Below are 22522 nucleotides of genomic sequence, written 5' to 3'. Positions count from 1 at the left end.
TTACCATTCACATTTATATATTATTCATTTGGAAATTTTTTTAATACGTGGTGCAAGGTAGGAATCAAGATAACTTTTTGCTTCATATGTTTAGGTGACTGGCCCAGACCCACAACTATTTAGCAAAAAGACCATCTTCTCCCCCTTTGTACATTAGTGTCACCTTAGTTATAATTCATGGAACCTCATATATGTGGATCACTTGTTGGATTCTCTATTCTATTGGTCTATTTGTCAGGATTAATTTTAATTGTCATTTTTTAAAAATTTCAAACTTATTAAATAAATAAGTACTTTCAGTTTTATTTTGTTAACCTTTAAGATGTAGGGTTAATAGATTTTCTCACCTTATAGCCTGTCATCCTAGAAGTGCTTATATACAGGACAAGACATTTATAGAATGTTACAAAATTCAAAAAATGTGTAAGTTTTATTTGAATCCTTAATCAACAGGTAGAAAACTAGATGATACTGAGATATTAAGAAGATAGAAAAAAAATAAGAAAGGGGCATAATTATTTTGAGGACAGCATTAGATTGATTTTTCTAGCCAAGTTTAACTCTACTTCTTCAATGACAACTCTCTAGCAAGGCCTTCCCTGACTTAGTCATTTGCTGTCACGTTACCCTGTTTATCTGATTATAATTTGTCACTACTGGTATTTTTGGTTGATTTATTAATATTTTTTCTGCCTTTCCATTCTAATCTAAAATATAAATGTCCCAAAGCAGAATCCCTGTATAACTTCTTCAGTACTTTCCCTGCCACTGCTTAGAAGGATGCCTTTTTATTGTAGGTGCTCAAAAAATATTTGTTGAATAAGTGAACCTGAGACCATCAACAAACATTATTTTAAAATCACTAGAAAAGGTAAGTAAAATCACCTATTCTTAGGCTTGCTTTTTCTTTCTTTCTTTCTTTCTTTCTTTCTTTCTTTCTTTCTTTCTTTCTTTCTTTCTTTCTTTCTTTCATTCTTTCTTTCTTTCTTTCCTTCCATCCTTCCTTCCTTCCTTCTTTCGAGACAGTCTCACTCTGTCGCCCAGGCAGGCTGAAGTGCAGTGGCGTGATCTTGGCTCACTGCACCTGCTGGCTCCCAGGCTCAAGTTATTCCGTCTTGGCCTCCCAAGCAGTGGGGACTACAGGCGCTCGTCACCATGCCCAGCTAATTTTTATATTTTTTGTAAAGATGGGGTTTCACTATGTTGGCCAGACTGGTCTCGAACTCCTAGCCTCAAGTGATCTGCCCACCTTGGCCTCCCAAATGCTGATTAGAGGCATGAGTTGCTGTGCCTTTCCTTTTAGGCTATCCTTCACAGGCAGATGTCTTATCAAAATAGAGAGCTTTTTGAAGATAATTAAAAAATAAGATTCTGCCTTTGCATGTAATGACAAAAGCAAGAACTTATTACACCATTAAATGATTATTTTTCAAAATATATTTGTAAAATACAAGCAGATTTAGCATTTTTGTTTACTAAAAAGAATGCATTTCTTTCACGATGACAACATAATCAATGTTCAATATTTGAACTTTGCTTTTCTCTATGCATTAGTGTAAAGTTATCCCTTAGATATGACATAAGTCCAATGATTCTCAAAAAGGAGAGGAAATATGGGTTTAGGGGAGTTTGAGTGTTCACTGAAGTGGATTTAGAAGTAAGAAAGAATAATCTAATCAGAGATATATAAAATAGAGATGGCAATTTGAATTGTGTGTTTTTTTTAACTTTTAAGTTCACGGATACATTTGCAGGTTTGTTATACAGGTACACTTGTGTCATGGGAGTTCGTTGTACAGATTATTTTTTCACCCAGGTATTAAGCCTAGTAGAACAATTAGTCATTTTTCCAGATCCTCTCCCTCTTCCCATCCTTTATCCTCTGATAAACCCTAGTGTCTGTTGTTCTCCTGTATGTATCCATACATTCACATTACTTAGGTCCCACTTATAAGTGAGAATATGTGGTATTTGGTTGTCTGTTCCTACCTTGTTTTGCTAAGGATAATGGCTTCCACCTCCATCCACAATCCTACAAAGGACATGATCTCATTCTCTTTTATGGCTGCGTGGTATTCCATGATACATATGTACCAAATGTCTGTTGATGGGCATTTACGTTAATTCCATGTCATTGCTATTGTGAATAGTGGTGCAATGAACATATGCATGTCTGTGTCTTTATGATAGAATGATTCATATTCCTTTGGGTGTATACCCAGTACTGGGATTGCTGGGTCAAATGGCATTTTTATTTTTAGGTCTTAGAGGAATCACTACACTGTTTTCCACAATGGTTGAACTAATTTACATTCCCACCAACAGTGTTTAAGCATTCCTTTTTCTCCACGACCTTGCCAGTATCTGTTATTTTTAACTTTTTAATTATAGCTCTTCTGACTGGTGTGAAATGGTGTCTCATTGTGATTTTGATTTGCAATTATCTAATGATCAGTAATGTTGAAATTGTTTTCATATGTTTGTTGACTGCATGTGTGTCTTCTTTTAAAAGGTGTCTGTTCATATCCTTTGCCCACTTTTTAATGGGGTTGTTTGAAAATTGACACAAGATTAGGATGCCTTCTCTCACCACTCCTATTCAACACAGTACTGGAAATCCTGACCAGAGCAATAAGGGAAGAGAAGGAAATAAAGGGCAACCAGATGGGAAGAGAGGAAGTCAAACTATCCCTGTTTGCAGATGGGATATGATCCTATATTTAGAAAACCTCATAGTCTTGGCCCAAAAGCTCCTGAAGCTGATAAACAACTTCAGCATAGTCTCAGGATACAAAGTCAATGTACAAAAATTCCTCACATTTTTATACACCAACAACAGTCAAGCTGAGAGCCAAGTCAGGAACACAATCCCATTCATAATTGCCATAAAAATAATAAAACATCTAGATACAGCTAACCAGCAAGGTGAAAGATCTCTACAAGGAGAACTATAATATACTGCTCAAAGAAATTGGAGAGGACACAGATAAATGGAAAACATTTCATGCTCAGGGATAGACAGAATCAATATTATTAAAATGGCCATAACATCCAAAGCAATTTATAGATTCAATACTATTCCTATCAAACTACCAATGACATTTTGCACAGAACTAGGAATAGCTATTTTAAAATTCATATGGAACCAAAACAGAGCCCAAATAGGCAAGGCAATCCTAAGCAAAAAGAACACAGCTGGAGGCATCACACTACCCGACTTTATGCTACAGGGCTACAGTAACCAAACAGCGTGGTGCTGATACAAAGACAGACACATAAACCAATGGAACAGAATAGAGGGCCCAGAAATAAGAATGCACACCTACAACTATCTGGTCTTTGACAAACTTGACAAAAACAAGCAATATGGAAAGAACTACTTATTCAATAAATGATGCTGGGATAACTGACTAGCCATATGCAGAAGGCTGAAACTGGACTCTTTCCTTGTACCTTGTACAAAAATTAAACCTATATGTATTAAACACTTACATGTAAAACCAAAACTATAAAAACCCTGGAAGACCACCTAGGCAATACCATCCCGGGCATAGAAACGGGCAAAGATTTCATGATGAAGACGCTAAAAGCAATTGCAACAAAATCAAAAATTGACAAATGGGGTCTAACTAAACTAAAGAGCTTCTGCCTAGCAAAAGAAACTATCAACAGTTTAAGCAGATCACCTAGAGAAGTGGGGGAAATTTTGTGAACTATGCATCTGACAAAGGTCTACTATCCAGAACCTACAAGGAACTTACACAAATTTACACGTTTAATTTGTATGAGATAATGATAGTCAATCAAAGGGCATTGTATAAAATTTAGTTTAAATTAAATAATTTTAAGCATTATATTAACACAAACCAAATGCTTCTAGCCTCAACAGATTGTCAAACTACCACTAATTCACAGATCACACCTGCTTATAAAGAACAAAGTGGCATGATCAAATTTTTTTTTCAAACTGATGAAAATGTTTTGTCAATATGAAAAGCTGAAGAACTGTCAAGCTGCTGTGTGTCATAGATGGGTGATCATAAATGAGTAGCCTGTCTTGGTTGCCTGGGACAGTCATAATTTATACTATTGTCCTAGTGTCATGGTTAATTGGACCCTCTTTCATTATCAACATTGCTCCAGTTTGCTAAATTACATCTCAACCCAGTCATAGACAGTGTGGTGGCCCTCCTAATCATGATGAGGCCCCTCCTGGTGGAAGTGACAGTGAGAGTAAATGGCCACGAAGAGCTTTAATCAAAAAGAAAGGCTGCTTAGTGGTTGCTGTTGTTGATCTTTCTCTCTTTGGCACAGCAAAGCCTGTGGTATTTTTACAAGTTGAAGGCAAATGCTCATAAAGAAGGTCAATATTATAGTTCATGAAGCCACGTAAGACAGTTGGTATTTAGGGAAATTGTTTCTGGGTTGCTTTCTCAGCTCTGGTGGGAGCCTAAATGATTGCCAGTGTATTTTGGCAGCCATACTCAACAGACCTACTCACAGGCCAACATATTCAAAAGCTTCAGGAAAAAAAAAAAAAAAAAAGCCATTTTCCTCTCTCCACCACATACCACACTTCTGGGATTCTGAAATCTCTTACTGAGCACTTTATTCAATCTAAATTTAAATAGAACTTTTCACCGCTTCCCAAGAGAGAAACAACAATGAACTAGATGAGAATGAGAGGAACTGGAAGAAGGTAATGCTCCATATCATTTGGTTAATCTATTCTTGTTTATTAATTTATTACATGGAACAGTAAGTTTAATGGCTTTAACTTTGAAGTGGAAAAAAAGCCCCTACAGTATACTTCCAAAAAATGCAATAATGACTTTAAGAAGATCTAGGACAAGGATTGCATATAATATTTTGAGCTATTTTTCAAGGTCTGCTTTAACCTTAGCTTTCAGATTTATCATTTTACATTAGCCAAAATAAACTAGTACCATAAGAAGCCATGTATTATTAAAATCAGAACAGTTTCCTATATTTATTAGTTTAGTCATAAAATTGCTATTAGAAATAGCATACAGATGAGTTTGATATCCATAAAATCATTGAAACATAACTTGACATTTACTACCTGTAGTACATAATTATACTCACATACTCTTAGATGCATTTATTTCTGTCACTGAATCATTATTTTCAGCAAGTTGTGCTGCATTTTCAGAAGTAGAATTTTAATTTCCTCTTATCTTTTATAGTTGTAGTCTTGAAAAGGTATAATTTCAAGAAAGATTCTTCAGGGGAAAAAAGTCTTCTTAGAGTACACATCATTTTTTACTATTTTTGATTTTTTTAGTAGTTTTACTTCTTTTGCCTTTGTTTATACTATGAAATCTATCAAGCTGTACGCAGTGATTGATCATAAATACATTGATCTATTAATATATTTTCTACTGCATCCTGAATTTTAAAATAAATGTTATAAATCTCAAAGTCACATGCAATGAAAACACACCTAAAATACTGCTTAATGAAATTAGTCTGTCTCCTGTATTTTTTCTTTTATCTGTTCACTTTAGCTTTGCACTTCCATTCTAACATTTATTCAATAATTCATACGAAGAAAAGTTTTTTGTATTTGTTTTTTGGTAAAATGCAGTAATGAAACCTGAGGAGCTGAATTTAGCAATACAGATGCAAACTGTGCCATCAGAAGATTAAAATGAAAGTGAAATGTCCTGAAAATATCAGAATGGCATCAATAATAGAAGTAAATGAAAAGTGAAGACCTATTTGAATTGTCTAATTTCATTTCACTATGTTCCTCCTGAGCCACAAAAAAAAAAAAAAAAAAAAAAAGGATGTTACAGCTATTTTTCTTAAGCTGATGGGCCAAAAGATTGTAGTAAGTATTTTGATGATTGTTTGTGAGGGGTGTGTGTGTGTGTGTGTTTTCTTGATCTTTGACACATACTAAACTCATCATTTTCTCTGATTTTCTCCTGAGAATACCTTTTTGAAAGCTCAGGTTAAAATAATTTGACTAACAACATTAAATAAAGGAACTTAAAAGATGCCTTTGTGCTCTACCAAATTAAAGTTTTACAGTATTCTTCACTGTGCTGTATCCAAGCACCAGGACATGTATCCAAATGAAATATTGTATTAGACTTCTAAATGATTTGCCCTTATTGAAAGGGCCATCCTCCAGTGCAAAAGTATGTGCTCGAATTTTTAAGGATTTGTGAATGAGTTAAAGCTGTGCTAATTGCCCTTTGAAGCATTAAGAGTCTCTGCTCCTCTATGTACAGTCCTTGATTAGAACTTGAGCAAAATCCTGCTTAGACCATCCCTGGGAGGACCTTGAAATTTGATGGCTAATAAAATGAAATGTACGCCTCTGCAGGGGCTCAACAAGGATTTATGGAATGCTTACTGTGCACTAGACACTGGGGTTCCATCATGAATAAGACTTGGTTTCTACATAAAGAAGCTTAGACAGATCATTTGAACTGAGGTATTTTAATACAGGAGTATACTGTATCAGCAAGACTTGAAAGCTTAGCCTGATACGGTAGAGCCACTTAGCCCAACCTGACCTTTTACATAAGGTTACTAGATCTTCACCTAAAGGGTGAACAATATAGATATTTTCTCTGCTTCCTTTCTGCACATCTGATTTCAAAACTGCTTAAAATACCTCTACATTGTGCCATCTTCCTGACTAAAAGTTTTATTGTGGTTGATATGATATGGCACAACCAAGGCTTTTTGTCTTCAGACTCTTTATCTTTTTCAGAGATTAAATGAGAGTTTTCATGTAACTTTCACTGTAAGTGTGTGAAGGGATTTCAAAATTTTTGTTATCTGTGATAGTGTAACTAGTAGTCCACTATACAGGGAGGGTGCAGTGAGGGGTATGAATATATGGCTGAAGAAAAGATCTCTCTCTCTCTCTCTTCCCCCTCTCCCTTTCATTTTGGAAAGGAGAGAGAGTTGATCTTGAGGTCTCTAATTATTGTTCATGCAAGGTGAAGGTTGTTCTTATTTCAGATTACATAGGTTTCTAATCTTTCAAATGGTGATAACACCTTTTTATCCCTGATAGAGTTGGATATTTCTGATCAGGTATTGTTACCACCATTATAACTTAAAGTCAATCCTGAAAATAATATTAGGCCATAATGATCCGTTGTTCCATGCCACTTAGAAATATGAACCAGCCAAGTCTTTCTATTTTTAATCAATTGAAATTTTACTCTGAGGAAGGGAAGAGACTTTTCAATGTACACAGAGCGTGTTCAGCAAAACAAAAATGCTTTTAGAGAAGACTCAAAGGGTTATTTCTCATTATTTTTGGCATCCGTCTTTCCATTGAAACAAGTCACAAGCATATCTACAGTTGATCAGTTGACAGATCAGCAATTCTATTAAGATGAAAACTAATCTTGGACATGTTTAGAAGGAAAAGGGTGTCCTTTGATTTATTATGCCATTTTATGCTTGTGCCATTATTTCCCTTTCAGCTATTCAGGCTATGTTAAGTGGAAACATCCAGCATTTTTAATAAAGTGCTTCATTCAAACCAAATATTAATCAGAAGCATTTTAGAAGAGTCTTCTATTAAAGTAAATGAAATAAAGATCACCCAGTTCTGTTCAATAATAGAGAGTAAGGCATAATGAACAGAATACAGCAACATTCTTGCGATAACAAACTATGCTGTCACTTCTTTTTAGTACCAGCTGAGGTCTGGGTGTTTTCCTCGGGAATTATAGGGACATTTGCTTTTTAGTAGTTGGCAATGCATACTAGTTATTGTGTATCTTGGTGAGAGTTATTGAATGATATGTGGTTCATTTGTATATTTAGGTAAAGTTACTTTGAAAATAATTGTTGTTGCTTGAAGTCAGGATTAATAGCTATTTTAAATAATTTGAGATGTGCAGTTAAGTAAAAAGTTAAATGTTCACATTTCTTTGAGTTTAAAAGTATCCTCATCAATTTCTGTCTTTGTTGCATCTTTGAGATTCTATAATCTACTTTCCTCACCACATTCTTTTACAGCCTCTAATTTACTGGTCCTAAATTCTTTCAGGATTTACATTTTACTAAAGAAATATGTAAGATACAAGGAAAGAGTTTCTCAGGTAAGAAGAAATAAAAGTTGAAAAGAACAACATACTTCTAAATACACTTTGACACAAAGTAATCTTAAAATTACAATAATTTTCCATTGAACTTTAATTTTAGATATTCCACTGCCAATTTATCATAATAGTTAATTCTACGCTTTGTTCAAATAGATTTAACTTATAAAAACAATGCTTCTTTAGATACTTTGTAGTTGTGATATTAAAAATTATAACTAAATTTCGATTAGTGTCTACTTTTTAACTAATATATTACAGGTGTTTTTTGTAATGAAGTGATTGTTTCAAAATTCATTAGCACCTTTAAAAATTCAAGCTTCTCATTATATTTGATAGTTAATCTTAAGAACTATTAAGAAAAATTGATTGGTCTCAGAAATAATCTTACTGGGAGAAAATGAGAAAACATATAGGTATCTTATAATGATAATAAACTAAAAAAAGTTAAAGTTGTGCTTTTATCACATGTCTGATGACAATAAATGAAAAATTAAGCCTATGGATGTATTTATTCACTTATTTGACAAAAGCTTATTGGGTACCTGCTGTATTTCTGATACGATTCTAGGATCCAGGGACACAAGAGTGACCAAAACTGACAGAACAGGGTATCATGGATCTTTCAATGTGGCTGAGGATACCTGAGGAAAAAAACATCAGCGTAAATTCTGCTATAAACCACAATAGGATAACACAGGGTGCTGAGAGAATGCTTGAATAACATGAGCTACTAACTGACCACCACTAAGTCTGTGGTTCTACCAAATGAATAAAATCACTGGCCATCCTATTAGTTACAACTTTGCTTAACCTAATGACAGGAAAGGAATGGAACTTTGCCATCAAACAAATACAAGATGGTCCCTATTGTTTGAATTCTTCTTTGTTTTTTGGGCTACTGATATATTTTACTTCATTTGGTACCGTAGTTTACATATTTTAAATAAAGTATTATACATAATATCTTACATAAAAATCAATGATTTCAAGGTGTTACATCCCTGGAATTGTTAGATTTTAACCTGATGATGTTGCTAAAACCCACAGTGGTGGCAATGTTACTAAAACTGAATTCATTCTTTCGCTTGAAGGTAGTGCATAAAGAGGTAAGGTCAAAATACTAAATGAAAATTAATGCAGTAATTAAATTGTGCTCTAAATCTTGCACTTCTTATTAAAGTTTAGGTTCAATTAATTAGCATCTTAGAAATAAAAAAGGCAAATTTTAAAGTATTCTAATTTTCAATAAATAAGAAGAAAATATTACTAAGATTCCTAGGGTATATTGATCAATACTATCCATTAATGTAACTGAAAGTGGTTAGAAAATTGCAGGACCAATGACTGTAAACTAAAATCAGAGCTTTAGTTCATCCATAGCTGAAAATATTTATCTCTGTGTTCTGCAGAGCATAAAGCAGGGAAGTAAATAAGCATTGTGTGAAATTTGTGATTAAAATGAACTTCTATTGAAATAAAAAAGAAAAGGCACTTGATAAGATAGAATGACTGTCTCCATGATGTTCCCTCCACATTTATCTATATTTATATCAACTATATCTGTCTATATTATCTGTATTTATGTGGCTAACTAGTTAGCCAGCTGTTATTTACCTATATTTAATGTCTATACTCATATCCATAGTATAAATAATTTTCAAGCTATATATGTATGTGTATATACAGGAGTGTAATTTTTATATAATTAACTGTATGTGTGTATATGTATATAAACACATGGTTTTTGATATAACAAATGTTATAGCACTGTATATTTTTAATTTATTTACACTTGTTACCACAGCAAAAATGGGATCAATATAGGCTCTAATTTACATATAACTGTAATTAGCAATTAACTCTTCCACATGCATTTATTTTTGTTAGCATCTCTCAAAATCACTAAGTTAATGTGCATTAGTTTCAGAAAGCAGCAGCAGATTAAAAGTGGAAAAAAACTGTAGAGCCAAATGAAAAGTGGTAGGAAAACAAGTTCACTACAATTTAAAATGTTAAATCCTGCCAATAAATGTTTCTAATGCTAGAGTAATAGAAAGCTAAATATAAAAACTTATAAAAATATAAATAGAAAGCTAAATATAAAAACTTCTACATAATTCATAAATTCCATCAAATATGAAATTCAGAAACATAATTTAAAAATCACCTTCGATCAGGCAAATCCTTAAATAAATACTTGTGAAAGGAATGTGGAGTAACGTAAACACCAATTCCTCACCTGTGTAATTGTCGATAGTCTCCTAAAATTCTCATTTTTTTAGCTTTTTAAACTTGTTCCTCTTTCTTTTATTAAGTACAACCCTGTATCGGCATTTTCCATTTGATAGAAAAATAATCTAACACAAACAGAATTGTCAAGGAATGTGGTATGTCGAAAAATGAGGTGACAAATGAGAAAGGGCTGAGTCACTTAGAAAGTGTCTTGCAGACAGCCAAGGGAAAGAATCACTAAATTAATGAAGAGAGTGGCTGGTGGAAATAGGTCAAAACAGCCCAGTGAAGCACAGTTGTAATATGACAAAATGACCAGAAGATGTGTTTACATTACTGGTATGCAAACTACTTATTATCAGAGGCTTCATATTGGTGACCTTCAAATTAAGTACCTTAATTTTGTCAGATGCTTTGATTTTATGTTATTAACTTCTACTTAATTTCAGCATGGTGTATTTATAAAAATCTTGATTTAATTTGTCTTAATTTTCAAATACTGCTCAAAGTAATTATATGGATATAATGCCAATTCAACGATATATTGTATTTTTCATGAATAACAATTAGCAAATTTAAAAAAAATCAGTTGTGTATAAAATTGAAACATCTGAAAATAAAACCGCAAAAAAATGCAATCAAATTAAACAGTTTTCTCATTTAAATAATGGGGTAGTGTCAAATATTATGTAGATGGTATACATCATCATTGGCTAAGTATAAATTAATGTTTATATATACACTTTGTTTTCATGTTAAGGTATACAAAACAACAAATTATGGGGCAAAATTAAAACCCTATATGGTTTTTCTTTTTAGATGAAGTAACTTCTCTGGGAGAATATTTTGGATTACAACATACGTTTTATATTTTTAGAGATAATAATTTTGATATCACCAAGATCCAAGTACAATAAAAGCAATTAAAAACGTGCTATATAAAGAAGGATAAGCAAACTATGCCTGCTCAAATACGGTTGTGTATTTATTTGAATATAACATTAATTTTTATAATCATTCTTCCTTCCCTCCCCACATTCCTATTGATTTCATATACCTGGGCTAGTATATCTAATAAAATATTTGTCCTTAGATTTTTTTCATAATGTGGAAAAGGATACCCAAAGACTTGTGATTTTTTTGTAAGTTTATGATTTATGTGATTTGTGTTCTTAGTGGAAAAAAATGAGTATCATTCCATGGGAATACAGAAGTCTCATCACAGAGCTGGTTCCAATTGTCTTATTTACCCGATCTTCACATGTATATGTTTCCCAACCACCAGGGAAGTTTATGTTTCTCCAGGAATAAATATATTACTACCTTGCTCTAGCTGGGTCTAATTTTCCAAAATGTGCTTCGGATAACTGTGTTACAAAACTCTTGCAAATATCTTTCCAATTTTATACCATTTAAGAAGACAAATTCACCTTTTCTCCTTGCATGTGGTAAAAAAGTTGACATATTCACATACATTTATCCAGATTACAACATTGCTTTTCAAATGCTGCCATACATTCTGCCACAGACATGAAGGAATTTGTGGATTTTCTTTGAGTTGATATAACTTCTTCTCGAAGTCCTGCATATTCCCTGAAGGATTTTAATTGTGTGTTAAAAATAAGACAATCAAAATTCTCATCTACCTGACTTTTTTTTCCCACATATAACATCAGTTAATGCTTCCAGTAATCTAATTGGTATTAGTTACCTTGCTCTCTCAGTATCAGTTCCAATTTTTAAGGAATACTCTTTTCAGTGAGTGAATTAATGATACTAAAGAAGATTAGGTAAATCTACAATAAGTTTTTTCCAATCCCAAGAATGGTTATAATTTCTCAAGACATCAGACATCTATGAAGGTTACTCAAACCCAAGTCTCTAGCCTGATTTTTAGATATAATTATGTTCTGTAAATTTACCTGGTGTTCCATAAGCCTGTGCACTTAATCACTGAAGCATTCAGTTTCCAACAATTAATCTCTTCTATGCTTTAACTGAGGTGTCAGAGCAGTTTCTGTAAGTTCAACCTGAAAGGGAGGGAATATTCTCGTAAGTCCTAGGACTGCCTTTACTGCTAGGTATTGTGGAACAATCTGGACTTGGAGTTTCCTTTGTTGGAGGGTGTTTAACCATAATTTTGATTTCTGTAATACATGCTTTTCTATTTATGTTACCTATTTGTTTTTGAGTATGAGTAGGGAGTTTCTAACTTTTGAATAATTTCATTTAGATTGTTGAATTTATGAGCAGAGGGTGGATTATAATATTCCTTTGTTTGTGTATGTCTCTGTGTCTATAGTGATTTTCTTTCTTTCATCCTGGTATTGGCAATTTGTATATTTACTAATTCTTTCTCTCTCTCACTGGCTGGTCAATCTGGTAGATGTTTGTTAGTTGTATGGCTCTTTTCAAAGAATCAGCTTTAGATTTCGTTGACTTTCTCTATTGGTTTACAATTTTTAATTTCACCAATCTCTGCACTTAAATTTATTTTCTTATTTTTGTCTTTCAACCTTAGAAGACCTTATCTTTTAAAAACCACTTTATTGAGGTATAATTGACATTTTTAAAAGCTGTATATATTTAATGTATATAACATGAGTTTGGAAATAAGCATATATCCATGAACCTAGCATTACAATTTTTTTTTTTTTTTTTTTTTTTTTTTTTTGAGACGGAGTCTTGCTCTGTCACCCAGGCTGGAGTGCAGTGGCCGGATCTCAGCTCACTGCAAGCTCCGCCTCCCGGGTTCACGTCATTCTCCTGTCTCAGCCTCCGGAGTAGCTAGGACTACAGGCGTCCGCCACCACGCCCAGCTAATTTTTTGTATTTTTTTTAGTAGAGACGGGGTTTCACCGTGTTAGCCAGGAGAACCTATCATTACAATTTATACCATAAACATACCCATCATTTCCAAAGTTTTTTCTCACCTTCTTTTTTTTGGAATAAGAATACTTAACATAAGGTCTACCCTACGAGCACATTTTTAGGTCTACAATACAGTATTGTTAAAGATAGGTACTCTGCTGTACAGTAGACCCCAGGACTTATTCATCCAGCATAAGTAAAACTTTGTAACCTTTGACAAATGCCTCCCTGTTTCGCTTTCTCCCAGTGCCCGGCAACTACCATTCTACTCTCTATTTCTATGAAATTGGCTATTTCAGATTCCTCATATAGTGGTATCTTGTAATATTTGTCCTTCAGTGTCTGGCTTATTTCACTTAGCATATTGTCTTTCAGGCTCATCCATGTGGTCTCAAATGGCAGTATCTCATTCTTTTTTTAATGCCTAATAATATTCCATTTTATGTTTCTGTAGAAAGATTTAAATCTATTCATTCATCAATGGACTTTTGTGTTGCTTCCATGTCTTGGCAATTGCAAATGATGCTGTGATAAACATGGGCCTGCAGATCGCTGTTTGAGATCCTGATTTCAATCCATTCGGACAAATACCCATAAGGATTGCTGGATCCTATAGTAATTCTACTTTTCACTTTTTGAGGAAACTTCATATATTTTTCCAATAGCAACCATGCCATTTTGCATTCTTGCTAGCAGTATAAAAATGTTCCCCTTTCTCCACATCCTCCTCAACAATTGCTATATTGTTTTTATTTTAATAATAGTCATCCTAACTAGAATGAGGTAATATTTTATTGTGTTTTTATTTGTAGTTCCCTGATGTTTAGTGATGTTGAGTGCATATTCATATATCTGTCGGCCACTTGTATGTCTTCGTTGGAAAAACACCTATTCTGTTCTGTTGTCCATTTCTTAATTTCTTAATTGGCTTATTTGTTTTTTGCTATTGTTTTGTATAAAATCCTTATGTTTTTTGGAAATTAGTCCTTTATCAGATATATAGTTTGCAAATATTTTCTTCCATTCTGTAGGTTGTTTTGCTGTGCAGAAGGCTATTAGTTTGATGTACTCTTATTTGTTACTTGTCTAATTTTCTTTTAGTTGCCTGTGCTTTTGGTGTCATATCCGAAAAATCATTGGCAAGAACAATGTCAAGAAATTTTTTTCTATATTTTCAGTCTTTTTTCTGTATTTTATGGCTTCACGTCTTGTGTTTAAATTTTTAATCCATTTTGAATTAAGTTTTGTGTATGGTTTAAGATAAGGCTCTATATTGAACTGAATAAATTACTAAAAATATACATTATACCAAGGAAGAATCAAAAAGAAATAGAAAGACTGAGCAGACCAATAACAACTAAGGTGATTGTATCAGTAATGAAAAGCCCCCAACAAAGAAAAGCCCAGAACCAGATGATATCACAGGTGAATTCTACCAAACACTTAAAGAAGAATGAATACCAATCTTTCTTAACCTCTTCCAAAAAATAAGAGATGAGGGAACATTTTCAAACTTTTTCATATGACACCAGCATCACCAGAATGCCAAAGCCAGGCAAAGATACTATAAGAAACGAAAACTCCAGGTCAGTATTACTAATTAACATGGGTATACAATTCCTCCACAAAATATGAGCAAATTAAATTTAACAGCGCATCAAAAGGAGCATACACACTGACCAAGTGGGATTTATTCTGGGGATGCAATAATGCTTCAACATATGCAAGTTCAGTCCAAGTGATATACCACATTAGCAGAATGAAAGATAAAAATCACATGATCATCTTCATAGATGCAGATAAAACATTTGATAAAATGTAACCCCCTTTCATGGTAAAAAGTCTCCAATAGATTGAGTGTAGAAGAAACTTACTTCAATGCAATACAAGACATACATGATAAGCCAATGGCAAACACCATACTCAATGGTGAAAAACGGAAAGCTTTTCCTGTAAGATTTGGAAAAAGGCAAGAATACTGATGCTTGCCACTTCTATTCGGTATAATATTAGAAGTTCTAGCCAGATAAATTGGGCAATAAAAGGCACCCAAATTAGAAGTACAAATTAAAGGCCGGGCGCGGTGGCTCAAGCCTGTAATCCCAGCACTTTGGGAGGCCGAGACGGGCGGATCACGAGGTCAGGAGATCGAGACCATCCTGGCTAACATCCTGGCTAACACGGTGAAACCCCGTCTCTACTAAAAATACAAAAAACTAGCCGGGCGAGGTGGCGGGCGCCTGTAGTCCCAGCTACTCCGGAGGCTGAGGCAGGAGAATGGCGTGAACCCGGGAGGCGGAGCTTGCAGTGAACTGAGATCCGGTCACTGCAGTCCAGCCCGGGCTACAGAGCAAGACTCCGTCTCAAAAAAAAAAAAAAAAAAAAAAAAAAAAAAAAAAAAAAAAAAAAAATTAAATGATCTCTGCTTGTAGAAGACATGATCTTATATGTAGAAAACCCTAGAGACCTCACCCCCACCACCATAAAACACCGTTAGAACTAATAAATGAACTCAGTAAATTAACTGTATATAAAATCAACATACAAAAATGGGTTGCATTTCTATACAACAACAATGGACTATTCAAAAATATTTAAGAAAACAACTATATGTACAATAACATCAATAATAATTAAATACTTAAAAATAAACAACCGAGGTAAAAGACATGTACACTGAAATCTCTAAGACACTGATAAAAAAATTAAAACAGATACAAATAAGTGGAAAGACATCTCATGTTTAAACACTGGAAAAATAAATATTGTTAAAATGTCCATGCTACACAAAGAGATCTACAAGTTCAACTGAATTCCTATCAAAAATTAGTGGTGTCCCGCCGAGAAATAGAAAAAAATTCTAAAATTCAAATGTAACAGCAAAGGACCAGGAGCAGTCAAAGCAATTTTATTTATTTGTTTATTCATTCATTTATTTGAGACAGAGGCTTGCTCTGTCGCCCAGGTTGGAGTGCAGTGGTGTGATCTCGGCTCACTGAAACCTCCACCTCGTGGTGCAAGTGATTCTTCTGCCTCAGCTTCCCTCAGCCTCCTGGGTAGCTTGGATTACAGGCTTGCATCACCACACCTGGCTAATTTTTGTATTTTTAGTAGAGACAGGGTTTCACCATGTTGGGCAGGCTGGTCACGAACTCCTGACCTCTAGCGATCTGCCCACCTCAGCCTCCCAAAGTGTTGGGATTACATGCGTGAGCCACTGTAATTCTGAAGAAGAACAAAGTGGAAGGCATCACATACTTCATGATTTCAAACTATATTACAAAACTACAGAAATCAAATCTGTATGTTACTAAAGACAGGTGTATAGACCAGTGGGTCAGAATAAAGAGCCAAAATAAACCAAAGAATAAATAATCAACTGATCTTTGACAAGAGTTCCAAGGATACACACTGGGGAAATGACAGTCTTCAATACATCAAGTTGAGAAAGCAGGCATTCACATGCAAAAGAATTAAATTGTTCTTATTTCCATGTTTTTCATTGATATGGGTTCAATTTGCTCTGATTTTTCCAGTTTTCTAAAGGAGAAGATCGGACTTCTTATTAAATATCTTTATTTCTAATAGAAACAATTAATTATATACATTTCCTACTTAGTACTGTTTAACTCTATCTGTCCAATTCTGATATATTTAAAATTCTGTTTGGTCAATGGTTTTAAATTTTGGGGGGCCTTCTCTTTTTCCTGACTTCTTCGACTTAATATTTGAGTCTTTCCAGATATCTATCTGTTAATAATTTTTGGTTCAATTTTGTCATGGTCCATAAAACATATATCATATGATAAACTTTTAAATGGTTAAAATTTGTTGTAATGCTCAGAATATGGCATATCTTAGTGAAAGCTCCATGCACACTTATACATTATATTCCTGCTATTTTTGAGTGAAGGATTCTCTAAATGCCAATTAAGGTCACATCGGTTGATGGTGGTGTTCAGGTCTTCTAAATCCTTATTGATATATGTTTACTTGTGCTAAACCATTTGCCGAGAGGGAAGTGGTGAAATCTCTAACTGGAAATATAAATTTATTTATTTTCCCTTGTAGTCCTCTAAAAATATGGATTCTTAGTTTCATACATAATTTGCATATAATAAATCACAAATATTAGCTTCAATGTTTTGAAGTTCTGATGTTAGTGAATATACATTTACAATTGCTATGACTTCTTGGAAAATTGATCCATCATTATTATCTAAACCCTCCCTTTTCTTTAGTAATATTCTCATTCTGAAGTCTACTTTGTCTTATAGAAGGACAGCTACTCCAACTTACTTTTAAATAGTGTTTGCATAGTATTCATTTTTCTATCCTTTCATTTTAACCTATCCACATCTTTGTATTTAAATGGCATCTTAGCTCAAGCTGCTATAACAGAATACCATAGTTGGGTGGCTTAAACAACAGACATTTATTTCTGACAGTTCTGGAAGTTGGGAGGTCCAAGATGAATGTGCTGTCAGATTTGGTTCTTGGTAGCCCACACTCAGCCTTTATGAATTTTTAACAATTTTAGCTGAATTCTTTTTTTAGGTATATCCAACTGAATTGGTCTCAGTTAAGAAAGTGCTTGCTTGCTCTCTGTCTCTTTTCTCAGGGACTTGTTTTTTCTTAGGTTTACATCCCTAGTAGAAGCCTGAAGTATACCAGTTTTCTTCTGAATGTTTATTCACAAAAATATTTTAATATGCTTCTGTAAGGATAGTATTTAACAAGCATCTATTCATTCATCAAATTTTAATGAGCACTTTCTACGTGTGATGTGCTATTCGGAAGGCTGAAGTAAATTAAAGAGACAAATATCAATAGGATCACATAGCTGGCTTTCTTTATGGGGTGAGGAGGGCAAAAAAAAAATCAATAATATGTACATAAATTTTATGCTATTTTAAAGATTGTTAAATGCCACTGCAAAAAGAAATAAAGAAGAAAGGGAGATAAGTAGTGCCATTAGGTAATGACTTTCATTTTAAATGAGACGGTCAAGAAAAGTTTCATTGAGAAGGTACAATTTGGCAAGAGGCTTGATAAGATGAAATTCATCCTGTGGATATCACCCTGTGGAGAAACAGAATTTCCAGGAGGTAAAAAGAGTAAGTACAAGAGGCTCCTAGACGGACAAGCTTGGTATTCTTGAGCGAGCAAGGAGATCAGTGTGGCCACTGTAGAGTGGCCAAGGGGAAGAGTAAGAGGATACGATGTTAGACAGGTGGGTGATGGGCAAATAGATCCTATAAAGTCTGGTATGTTATAGTACTGCCTTTGGTTTTTATTCAGAGGGACATGTAGAAACTTGGTAGGATGTTGAGTAGAGGAATAACATGATCTTACTTTAATTTTTAAAAGTGTCACTCCAGCCACTGTGTTGAGAATAGTCTGGGGTATTAAGCATGAATGGCATAATCAAATTGTCATGCCATTTAATAAGGGTGACCTTTAAAGAAGATTTCTCCTTTGAGTCCAATTCAGAGTTCTTTCTCCCTTCTAGTAAAATTGTATTTAATTGTCAAAAATGAAGCATGACTTTATTCTACAATTAACGGGACTTAAAATGCTAAACTGCAAATCATAATGTCGTAAACTATACACCAGTAAAATTTCAAAAATATTCTGATGTACTTCATATAATCAATTTTTTTGTGATGTGTCTACTTTGTCATTCATCGCATACATTGGGAATGTACTGAAAGCAATATATATTACATTTATAATATTTCCATCCTTCTCAAATTTCTTTAACTTACATTTCTTATATGTCTCATTCATCTGGATACTTAAGGTTAATATTCTGAAGTTTAAAGAAAAGGCAGTAACGGATACGAGTTTTTAATCTCAACATTCTGCCACCCATTTATCCACACCACCCCTCAAAGTAGACGCACAGTGTATAAAATTTACCGTAACTCAAATTTTTCATTAAGTTTATTTGCAGTTTTCCAGTGGTACAGTTGGCAGAAAGCTGTTCTCACTGTGCTTTCTGTAGAATAGACCAAAAGTTACAGCTACTAATATTTTGAAAATAATACTAATAAACAGTATGCATATGTTTCTGTTGGTGTACTTTCATGTGTTCTGTGGTAATATTTTTAAAGAAAATCTCATGTTAATAGCTAATCACAATTTTTTCATAATTTAAACATTAAATTCAGTTCAGGTTGGATCATATGAATATACTTATTTTTATTTTTTGCTGACTGCCTATCACTCCTGTTCCCTAATAAAACCTCCCAAATTCTGATGTGTTGGACAGATACTTCACTGTGTGTTGAATCTCACACTTCCCAGACTCTGTCCTCCCACACTTCATCATGACTCTTCTCCCTATCCTCTCTTTATGATCTGAGTTACATTCATTTTTCGAGTCATAGCTTAAATGGAAAAATAGTGCCTAGGATAATAGGCTCTTAATTTTACTGTTATTGTTGAATGACTGAATGTACTGTAATAACATAGTATTTGAATTATGTTCTTATCTCCTGTGTATACAACTGTTTACTTGATTTTTACCTGGATAATTTGCAGATATCTCCCATGCAATATGTCAATAACTGAAACCATTTTTCCCAATTTCAAATGTGGTTCTTCTGGTATGTTTTACTGCACCACCATCCGTTTGGCTCTTCAAATCAGATACTTGGAGATTATTTTTGACACATTTTTTTTCTTTTAATTCCTACACATAAACATTCACTAACTGACATAACTTCTGCGTCTTGCTTATTTTTCAAATATTTTTTATTCTTTACATTCTACCAGTGCCATTTCACCTGAAGCCATTATCTCTTACTTTGATGACTGCAATGGCCTTCCTTTTGAAACAACTACCCCAGCTACACTCCAATTCAATCTCTGAGAGATCACTCAGACATTCAAATCTATCAGCTCACTTCCTTCTTAAAATAATTTTGGTAGATGCCCATTGCTCTTAAGATAAAGACAACATTTCAAAATATGGTCTATAAAGTCCTGACCTATACTTTCACCTAAACCTCACATGACATATTCTGCTTCAGTTTTTATCTTTCAGTTGTATGTTTCTCCATGCAGTCCCTGAGATGTACCCTGAGCTTTCCCTATTTGAAGTTTTTGTTAGTTCCCAGAATGATCTCACACTTCCCAGACTCTGTCCTCCTCATACTTCATCATGACTCTTCTCCCTAACCTCTCTTTATGATCTGAGTTACATTTATTTTTTGAGTCATAGCTTAAGCATCTTGTTTTTGCGTGTGTGTGTGGCATTTTTTATTTTTGTTTTACTTTATAAGCCATTTGTTTTTCCTATACTCACTTCCAAAGTAGTATGTATTTTCTTTCGCCACACTGTATATTTATTTATTTGTTTGTTTATTTTTGAGACAGAGTCATCTCACTCTGGCGTGATCTCAGCTCACCGCAACCTCCGCCTCCTGGGTTCAAGAGATTCTCCTGCCTCACTCAGCCTCCCAAGTAGCTGGGATTACAGGCATGCACCACCACACCTGTCTAATTATTTTGTATTTTTAGTAGAGACAGGTTTCACCATGTTGTTCAGGCTGGTCTTGAACTCCTGACCTCAAATGACCCATCTGCCTTGGCATCCAAAGTGCTTTACTTTTAATTATTACATTTTTTAATATACATTTCTCCAATATACTGTCAGCACAATGAGGTTATGAACAATGTCTGTACTATTCAGTGATTTATTCCAACTCTTAGCACAGTGTTTGGGACACAGTGTTCAGGGAGTAAATATTTGTTGAATGAATTAATTGTTAAATTCCAAATGAACTTTTGGAATGCAACAAAAATTTATCAAGTAAACTGAATAATAGAAACTCTAATTGTCTCCTAATGATGAGTTTCAGAGTAATTGTAAATATTATCTGTTTTAATCAGACATTTTCACAATAAATTTGAGCTTCATTTTTGTAGAATTGGTATTTTATAGAATTTATATTTTATAGAAAATGAGTAGTTATAATTAACAGTACAATAACATAATTAACATTATATTTAAAAGCTATTTGAACCCATTTCAAATTATATACCATTTGTCTTTGAGGAAAAAAATGTAATACAATATATCCCTGGGAAGCATCCAATTTGTAATTAGAAAATATTATTCTTGTTCCCCTTCCTTTGTCCATGTGTTCTTATTGTTCAACTTCCACTTATGAGTGAGAACATACAGTGCTTGGTTTGCTGAGGATGATGGTTTCCAGCTTCATCAGGGGAACAATACACACCAGGGCCTGTTGGGTGTTGGGGAGCAAGGGGAAGGAGAGTGTTAGGACAAATACTTAATGCATGCAGGACCTAAATCCTGGATAATGGGTTCATAGGTGCAGCAAACCACCATGGCACGTGTACACCTATGTAACAAACCTGCATATTCTGCACATGTATCCTGGAACTTAAAGTAAAATTTTTTAAAAAAGAAAATATTATTCTTCATATATAAGAATATATCTAAGGACCTCTTAATGGCCCCCCTTTTTTTTTTTTTTTTTTTACAGACTTTGGTGTTTTAAAAATTGTTTAGTGGCCAGGCGCGGTGGCTCATGCCTGTAATCCCAGCACTATGGGAGGCCGAGACGGGCAGATCACGAGGTCAAGAGATCGAGACCATCCTGGCTAACACAGTGAAACCCCAGCTCTACTAAAAATACAAAAAAAAAAAAAAAAAAAAAAAAAAAAATTAGCCTGGCATGGTGGCGGGCGCCTGTAGTCCCAGCTACTCAGGAGGCTGAGGCAAGAGAATGGCGTAAACCCGGGAGGCGGAGTTTTCAGTGAGCCGAGATGGCGCCACTGCACTCCAGCCTGGCCAACTGAGGGAGACTCCGTCTAAAAAATAATAATAATAATAATAATAAAATAAAAAATGGTTTAGAAGTTTCTTTTCCTCGACAGTTGATATTTAAGAGTTATTTCAGTCTAGTTAGTGAAACTTCTAGTGCATTTGCTTGGGTTTCTATTTATAATTTAAGACATTAGGCAAAAGCACATGAATAGTGGAAGAAAAAAACTGAAGAAACAAAGAATTTTGCCAAAAATAATGGCAAATTAACATACCCTAAGTGACTTTTAAAAATATTTTAATGCCTATACACAAGGCAAATCCTCACATATAAAAGTCTGTATCGTAAACAAAATTTATAGTACGCATTTACATTATTTTCTTTTTGTTAAGATGTCACTGGTTTTTGTAATGTAGAACAAACACCTAAGTTCTATTATCATTAATATGTGCCTAGTATTACTCCTTTATCTGACACTATTCATCCCATTCTAATTAATCATCAAGAAACCAACTA

At 34.0% G+C, this 22522-nt stretch overlaps 1 long non-coding RNA gene across 1 annotated transcript in view; it reads left to right on the top strand.

Annotated features, from left to right (window-relative positions):
* Window positions 1-774: 774 nt before the first annotated feature.
* The window catches only part of LOC140710197 (uncharacterized), a 50681-nt gene continuing 28933 nt past the window's right edge, over window positions 775-22522 (top strand). The window contains exon 1 of the long non-coding RNA XR_012091138.1: window positions 775-871. This is a non-coding gene — a long non-coding RNA (uncharacterized lncRNA). The remainder of the gene's footprint in view (window positions 872-22522) is intronic.

The sequence above is a fragment of the Chlorocebus sabaeus genome, chromosome 25, assembly GCF_047675955.1.
Source record: "Chlorocebus sabaeus isolate Y175 chromosome 25, mChlSab1.0.hap1, whole genome shotgun sequence".
Lineage (NCBI taxonomy): Eukaryota > Metazoa > Chordata > Mammalia > Primates > Cercopithecidae > Chlorocebus > Chlorocebus sabaeus.
The sequence above is the reverse complement of the archived record's forward strand: the minus strand, read 5'-3'. Positions and strand labels throughout refer to the sequence as shown.